Source organism: Muntiacus reevesi, chromosome 8 (assembly GCF_963930625.1).
Source record: "Muntiacus reevesi chromosome 8, mMunRee1.1, whole genome shotgun sequence".
NCBI lineage: Eukaryota > Metazoa > Chordata > Mammalia > Artiodactyla > Cervidae > Muntiacus > Muntiacus reevesi.
The window spans coordinates 16,972,169-16,979,453 of record NC_089256.1 but is presented as its reverse complement, the minus strand read 5'-3'; the positions used below and the strand labels follow the sequence as shown (position 1 = coordinate 16,979,453).

The 7,285-nt window shown below is 41.3% G+C and overlaps 1 long non-coding RNA gene across 1 annotated transcript; it reads right to left on the bottom strand.

The window, feature by feature from the left end:
* Positions 1-3,490: 3,490 nt before the first annotated feature.
* Positions 3,491-6,687, bottom strand: LOC136173454 (uncharacterized). The gene is made up of 3 exons (XR_010664227.1): positions 6,584-6,687; positions 6,234-6,338; positions 3,491-3,605 (listed from the first exon to the last, which is right to left on the bottom strand). It is a non-coding gene; the product is annotated as an uncharacterized lncRNA (long non-coding RNA).
* Between the last annotated feature and the right edge of the window lie 598 nt (positions 6,688-7,285).

The following is a 7,285-nucleotide window of genomic DNA, read 5'->3' as shown; positions in this document are numbered from 1 at the left end:
AAGAAAAATTTAGGAATAACTTTAATATGGAATGTGCAAGTTTTCTATGATGACTAGCCCTCTACTGGGCAACATAGATGAATTCTTGAATGGACATCCATGTCTTATTCCTGGGTAGGATGATTCAATATTGTGGAGATATAAGTTGCCCCTAAAGCAAACTTAACACAATCTCAGTCAAAACCCCAACAAAATGATTTTATGGCTCATTTGTAAGAATATTACAGAAATATTAGAAAGAAACTGGAAAACGAATTACTCAACCAATTTTTTTAATTAATTAATTTTTTTTTTTATTGAAGGAAAACTGCTTTACAGAAGTTTGCTGTTTTCTGTTAAACCTCAGTATGAATCAGCCATAAAGTGAGTGAAGTCACTCAGTCGTGTCCAACTCTTTGCAACCCCATGGACTGTAGGCCACCAGGCTCCTCCGTCCATGGGATTCTCCAGGCAAGAATACTGGAGTGGGTTGCCATTTCCTTCTCCAGGGTATCTTCCCGACCCAAGGATCAAACCCGGGTCTCCCGCATTGCAGGCAGACACTTTAACCTCTGAACCACCAGGTATACATATATTTCCTCCCTTTTGAACCTCCCTCTCATCTCCCTCTCCATCCCACTCCTCTAGATTGATACAGAGCTTCTGCTTGACTTTCCTGAGACATAAAGCAAATTCCCATTGGCTATCTACTTTACATATGGTAATATAAGTTTCCATGTTACTCTTTCCATTCATCTCACTCTCTCCTCCCCTCTTCCCGTGTCCATAAGTCTATTCTCTATGTCTGTTTCTCCATTGCTACCCTGTAAATAAATTCTTCAGTACCATTTTTCCAGATTCCGTATACATGCGTTAGAATACGATATTTATCTTTCTCTTTCTGATTCACTTCACTCTATATAATAGGTTCTAGGTTCATCCACCTCATTAGAACTGACTCAAATGTGTTCCTTTTTATGACTAATATTCCTTGGTGTATATGTACCACAACTTCTTTAGCCATTCATCTGTCGATGGATATCTAGGTTGCTTCCATGTTCTAGCTATTGTAAATAGTGCTGCAGTGAACAATGGGATGCAGGTGTCTTTTTCAATTTTGGTTTCCTCAGGATATATGCGTAGGAGTGGAATTGCTGGGACATATGCTGGTTTTTTTCCTAGTTTTTTAAGGAATCTCCTTACTGTCTCCCATAGTGGCTGTATCAATTTACATTCCCACCAACAGTGCAAGAGTGTTCCCTTTTCTCCACACTCTCTCCAGTATTTACTGTTTGTGGACTTTTTGATGATGGCTATTCTGATTGGTGTGTGGTAATATCTCATTGCAGTTTTTATTTGCATATCTCTAATAATAATGCCAAAAATTTGATGCTTTTGAACTGTGGTGTTGGAGAAGGCTCTTGAGAGTCCCTTGGACTGCAAGGAGATCCAACCAGTCCATCCTAAAGGAGATCAGTCCTGGGTGTTCATTGGAAGGACTGATGCTGAAGCTGAAACTCCAATACTTTGACCACCTCATGCAAAGAGTTGACTCATTGGAAAAGACCCTGATGCTGGGAGGGATTCGGGGCAGGAGGAGAAGGGGACGATAGAGGATGAGATGGTTGGATGGCATCTCTGACTCAATGGACTTGAATCTGAGTAAACTCCAGGAGTTGGTGATGGACAGGGAGGCCTGGCATGCTGCGATTCATGGGGTCGCAAAGAGTTGGACATCACTGAGCAACTGAACTGAACTGAACTAAATAATGAGCGATTTTGAGCATTTTTTCATGTGTTTGTTAGCCATCTGTATGTCTTCTTTGGAGAAATGTCTGTTTTAGGTCTTTTCCCCACTTTTTGATTGGGTTGTTTGTTTTTCTGGTATTGATTTGTATGATCTGCTTGTATATTTTGGAAATTAATCCTTTGTCCGTTGTTTCATTTGCTATTATTTTCTCCCATTCTGAGGGCTGTCTTTTCACCTTCCTTATTGTTTCCTTTGCTATGCGAAAGCTTTTAAATTTAATCAGGTCCCACTTATTTACCTTTGTTTTTATTTCCGTTACTCTAGCAGGTGGGTCACAGAGGATCTTGCTTTGATTTATGTCAACACATGTTCTGCCTATCTTTTCCTCTAAGAGTTTTATAGTTTCTGGTCTTGCATTTAGGTCTTCAATCTATTTTGAGTTTATCTTTGTGTTCAACCAGTTTTTAAAATACATTAAAAAGCTACAGAAAATTGAAACTTGACATAGACACTGTAAACATAAAAGGTCAACAGAAGCAAACAGTCAAACTATCAGTTCAAGTACATGATAAACAGCATGTAATAAAGATGCCCTTTCACCTAGGCTTGTGTTTGTATGTGGGTGAGATAGGAGAAATGGATTAATGAGGCAACTGGCAACCTTCATATAGATCCCACCCTGTATAAGAAAGGGTCCATAGAGTGGCCCCACCTTATTTACTTACATGCATGTATATCTCAGCCACATCAAAGGTTTAAAGTGAAAACTAAAATAAAATCCATTAAAGAGTTAACCTTCTATTCCTGGCCAGTTGCCATGCCATTCCATGAGCATCATCCTTGATTTCAGCCTCTCTTACAACATCACTTTTAATTAACTACATTTTATTTCTTCTACACCTTAAATATCTCCAGTATCCATCTCCAGTCTGTCTCCCCACTGCAAAACCTTCCAACATGTTACCTTAGTTCAGTGCAGTAGGATCCTCCTTGGTGTCTGACTTCTAACATGATCTGAGTCTAATCCATATTTCATGGAGCAATAGTTCTCAAATCAGGTATGACCTTTTTAATCCACGTTCACTTCCTTGACTCCTCACTGCTCTCGGGACCAGGTCCAGTGGCTTGTCTTTGGCCCCAGGGCCCTTCATGTTCCAGCCCCTTCTTTCTCTGGCATCATCTCTCCTGCTCTCTCTGTATCATCCCCCAAATAGTGAACTGCTCAGTTTCTAGAATTTGCCAACCTTTTCCTCCAAACCTTCTTATAGCACTGTTCTTCTCATAGCACTGTTCTTCAGGTCTGAGAGCCTCCCATGACCTCCCTGATAACGTCGACTCTGTTAATGAAAGCCTTGTATTGACCTGACCATCTCCCCACAGGAAGTAAGTTCTGTGGGTTCAGGGATCATGTCTGTCTTATCCATCTTAGATCCCTCAAAATTTAGTATTATACTTAGAACATAGTAGAAATTCACTAAGTATTTGGTGAATGAATTGAACTGTGCTTGTATAAATCAGTTTTTCTCAATAAAAAACAAAAAAATAAATTAACAATATACAGTTGATAGTTAATGGCAAACTTTTACCAGTTGGCATTAATAGAATCCTGGGCTGTGTCTGAGCCAGTGCTGCTCAGTGCTGTAAATGGTATGGGCTGTTCACAAAATTACAGATTGCTGTTCCAGGACAGTCTCCTCTGACTTCTAGGTATTTTCAACAATGCCAGCTGCTCAGAATTTGACCCCGTGATGTTTAGAGTTGGGGCTGGAGGTCCACAGTGAGGAGAAATCCCATCTCTGATCCTCTTTTGCTTCCTGCTTTTAGATCCTTCAGCTGAAGTTGCTTCTGACTCATCTTGTTCACCATGCTCAACTTTCTGCAGTGGAAATGGGATCTTAGAAATTTGGAAAATATTTCCCATGTAAGTACCAGTTTATTTTCTCAAGGTCATGTGATTGATGAAAACCTGGCACTTCCTAGTATAAATGGGTGGGATTTTAGGTTAAGGGAGTTGTCAACTGGCTGAAAGGCCTCCTGAGGGCCAGGACAACCCAGGTCTGTGGGCAAGTGTGTCCCCCGTGGGCACTCAGATGGACTGGGTGAACTGCTTGGGAATGAGGTCTTTTCCCTCCTCAGCTCTAAAGTTAATCTGGTGTTCTGCCAATTCTAGTTGGTCTAGGGTCATGTTGCTTCATCTTGATATAAATACAAGGTCTTTATGACTTAATACTTTAAAGAATCATGAGGCGGCAACACTGAATAGGAAGAAACTATTTTAAGTCCCTCAGCACTCGTGCTCCACTTGGAGAAAAATGGTAAAGCTTCTGTAACTGGTGGCCTCTGCCTCTCTTCTTCTGGATGGCTTTTCAAACTTTGCAAAACAAAGTTTGTTGCTGTTGTTCAGTCCCTCAGCCCTGTCTGACTCTTTGTGACCCCATGAACTGCAGCACGTCAGGCCTCCCTGTCCTTCACAATCTCTTGGAGTTTGCTCAAACACATGTGCATCGAGTCAGTGATGCCATCTAACCTTCTCATCCTCTGTCACCCCCTTCTCTTGCCCTCAATCTTTCCCAGCATCGGGGTCTTTTCCAATGAGTTGGCCCTTCTCATCAGGTTGCCAAAGTATTGGAGCTTCAGCATCAGTCCTTCCAATGTATATTCAGTGTTGATTTCCTTTAGGATTGATTGGTTTGACTTCCTTGCTGTCCAAGTGACTCTCAGGAGTCTTCTCCGGCACCACATCCAACAGTCAATATCCATTGGCCAGTGAAGGTTTACACACTCAGCAAGGTGTGTTGAGTGGGATAACCAGCAGTGGGATAATGAGGGTGCTGAGCATGTCATCCAGCTATGTGGAGCTACTGAAGGGCAGGTCCCTGCTAGGCAGGGCCTGACAAATGCGGTCCGCTGGAGAAGGGAATGGCAAACTAGTATTCTTAGTATTCTTTAGTATTCTTGCCTTGAGGACCCCATGGACAACATGAAAAGACAAAAAGACATGACACTGAAAGATGAGCCCCCAGGTTGATAGGTGTCCAACATGCTACTGGGGAAGAGCGGAGAAATAGCTCCAGGAAGAATGAAGAGGCAGAGCCAAAGTGGAAATTATGCCCAGTTGTGGATGGGTCTGGTGGTGAAAGAAAAGTCCCATGCTGTAAAGAACAATACGACATAGGAACCAGGAATGTTAGGTCCATGAGTCAAGGTAAATTGGATGTGGTCAAACAGGAGATGGCAAGAGTGAACATCGATCGACATTTTGGGAATCAGTGAACTAAAATGGATGGCAATGGGTGAAGTTTAATTCAGATGGCCATTATACTGTGGGCAAGAGTCCCTTAGAAGGAAAGTAGCAGACCTCATAGTCAATAAAAGAATCTGACATGCAGCACTTGGGTGCAGTCTCAAAAACAACAGAATGATGTCCATTCATTTCCAAAGCAAACCTTTCAGTATCACAGTAATCTGAGTCTATGCCCCAACCATAACACTGAAGAAGCTGAAGTTGAATGACTATGAAGACCTACAAGACCTCCTAGAACTAAGACCAGAAAAAGATGTCCTTTTCATCATAGGGGACTGGAATGCAAGTCAAGAGATACCTGGAGTAACAGGCAAGTTTGACTTTGGAGTAGAAAATGAAACAGGGCAAAGACTAACAGAGTTTTGCCAAGAGAACTCACTGTTAACAGCAAACACCCTCTTCCAACAAAACACAAGAGATGACTCTACACATGGACATCACCAGATGGTCAATACCAAAATGAGATTGATTGTATTCTTTGCAGCTGAAGACGGAGAAGCTCTATACAGTCAGCAAAAATAAGACCAGGAGCTGACTGTGTCTCAGATCATCAGCTCCTTAATGCAAAATTCAAGCTCAAATTGAAGAAAGTAGGGAAAACCACGAGGCCACTCAGGTATGACCTAAATCAAATCCCTTATGATTATACAGTGAGGTGATGTATATGATTATACAGAGGTGATGAATAGATTCAAGGGACTAGATCTGGTAGACAGAGGGCATGAAGAACTATAGATGGAGGTTCGTAACATTGTACAGGAGGCGGTGACTAAAACCATCCCCAAGAAAAAGAAATGCAAGAAAGCAAAGTGGTTGTCTGAGGAGGGCTTACAAATAGCTGAGAAAAGAAGAGAAAGGAAAGGCAAAAAGAAAGAGAAAGATACACCCAACTGAATGCCGAGTTCCAGAGAAAAACAAGGAGAGATAAGAAAGCCTTCTTAAGTGAACAAAACAAAGAAATAGAGGAAAACAATAGAATGGGAAAGACTAGAGATCTCTTCAAGAAAATTAGAGATACCAAGGGAACATTTCATGCAAAGAGGGGTACAATAAAGGACAGAAATGGCAAGGACCTACCAGAAGCAGAGGAGATTAATAAGAAGTGGCAAGAATACAGAAAAGAACTGTGCAGGAATACACAAAAGACCTGTACAAAAAAGTTCTTAATGACCCGTGTAACCACAGTGGTATGTCACTCACCTAGAATCAGACATCCTGGAATGTGAAGACAAGTGGACCTTAGGAAGCACTACTACAAACAGAGCTAGTGGAGGTGATGGAATTCCAGCTGAGAGATTTCTAACCCTAAAAGAAAGGTTAAAAAGAACAAAAAAAGTCCCATTAACTTAGTATGTGAGGATCGCAACATATTATGGGTTTGCCTGTTAAATTATTTACTCCTTTGGGATTTAGTCTAGCTGTCTTGATGGGTTGGCAGGAGACTTCTTGCAAAAAGGAATTAGAACTTCAAATGGATTTAGAATTTAAATCTAACTTTGAGCAAAGGGGACAGAGGTCCACAGGTCTGGGTGGGTCTGCCATGCGATTACCTGTGAGAGCTGGCTGAGGATGCAGCGCTTTGAGAAGGAAGCAGTGAACATCTGCACCTGATGTGAGGGTCACCCCTCCAGCCTCATTCCTGGCTTAGTGTCTTGCAAACAGTTATAGGAGTTGTAATGGACTAAAGGGAATGAAATGCAGCAAGTAGATCATTTGAGGTCATCTCCCCTGAAGCCAAGCAATTTGAACAATTTGAACAAACATCACGAACAATTTGTAGAGGATTGGTTGGGAGAGAATAACTGATGATCACAGTTTTGAATTTTATTAAAAGTGTTGCCTCCATTTCCGTGACAAGATTATTATTAATTCCCATGAAGTGGGGAGAACTCTGCCTCATGAATCAAATGTGTGATCTCAAGAGACTGAGTTTACACCCTTCTGTTACTATGTATTAGAGCCAAGCTTTTTTCCTACTTGGAAAGCTTGACTGCCTTGAACAGATACCAATTTTCCCCTTGCATGATCTTTAGGAATGGATTACCACAGGACCCTTGGTAACTAGAAACACTTAGCAGTTCCTTTTCATTATGAGTTTGTTTTGTTTTGTTTTCTAAATAAAGGAAGTGCCCTAGAGCTAACCTTCCTTCACCAGACAAAAACATAGAAGATATAAAAATACTACCTTCCCTCAGTCACAATGGTAAACAGTTGCTTTTGGCTGCTTAGCATCTGTTCTCCATATCTAATGC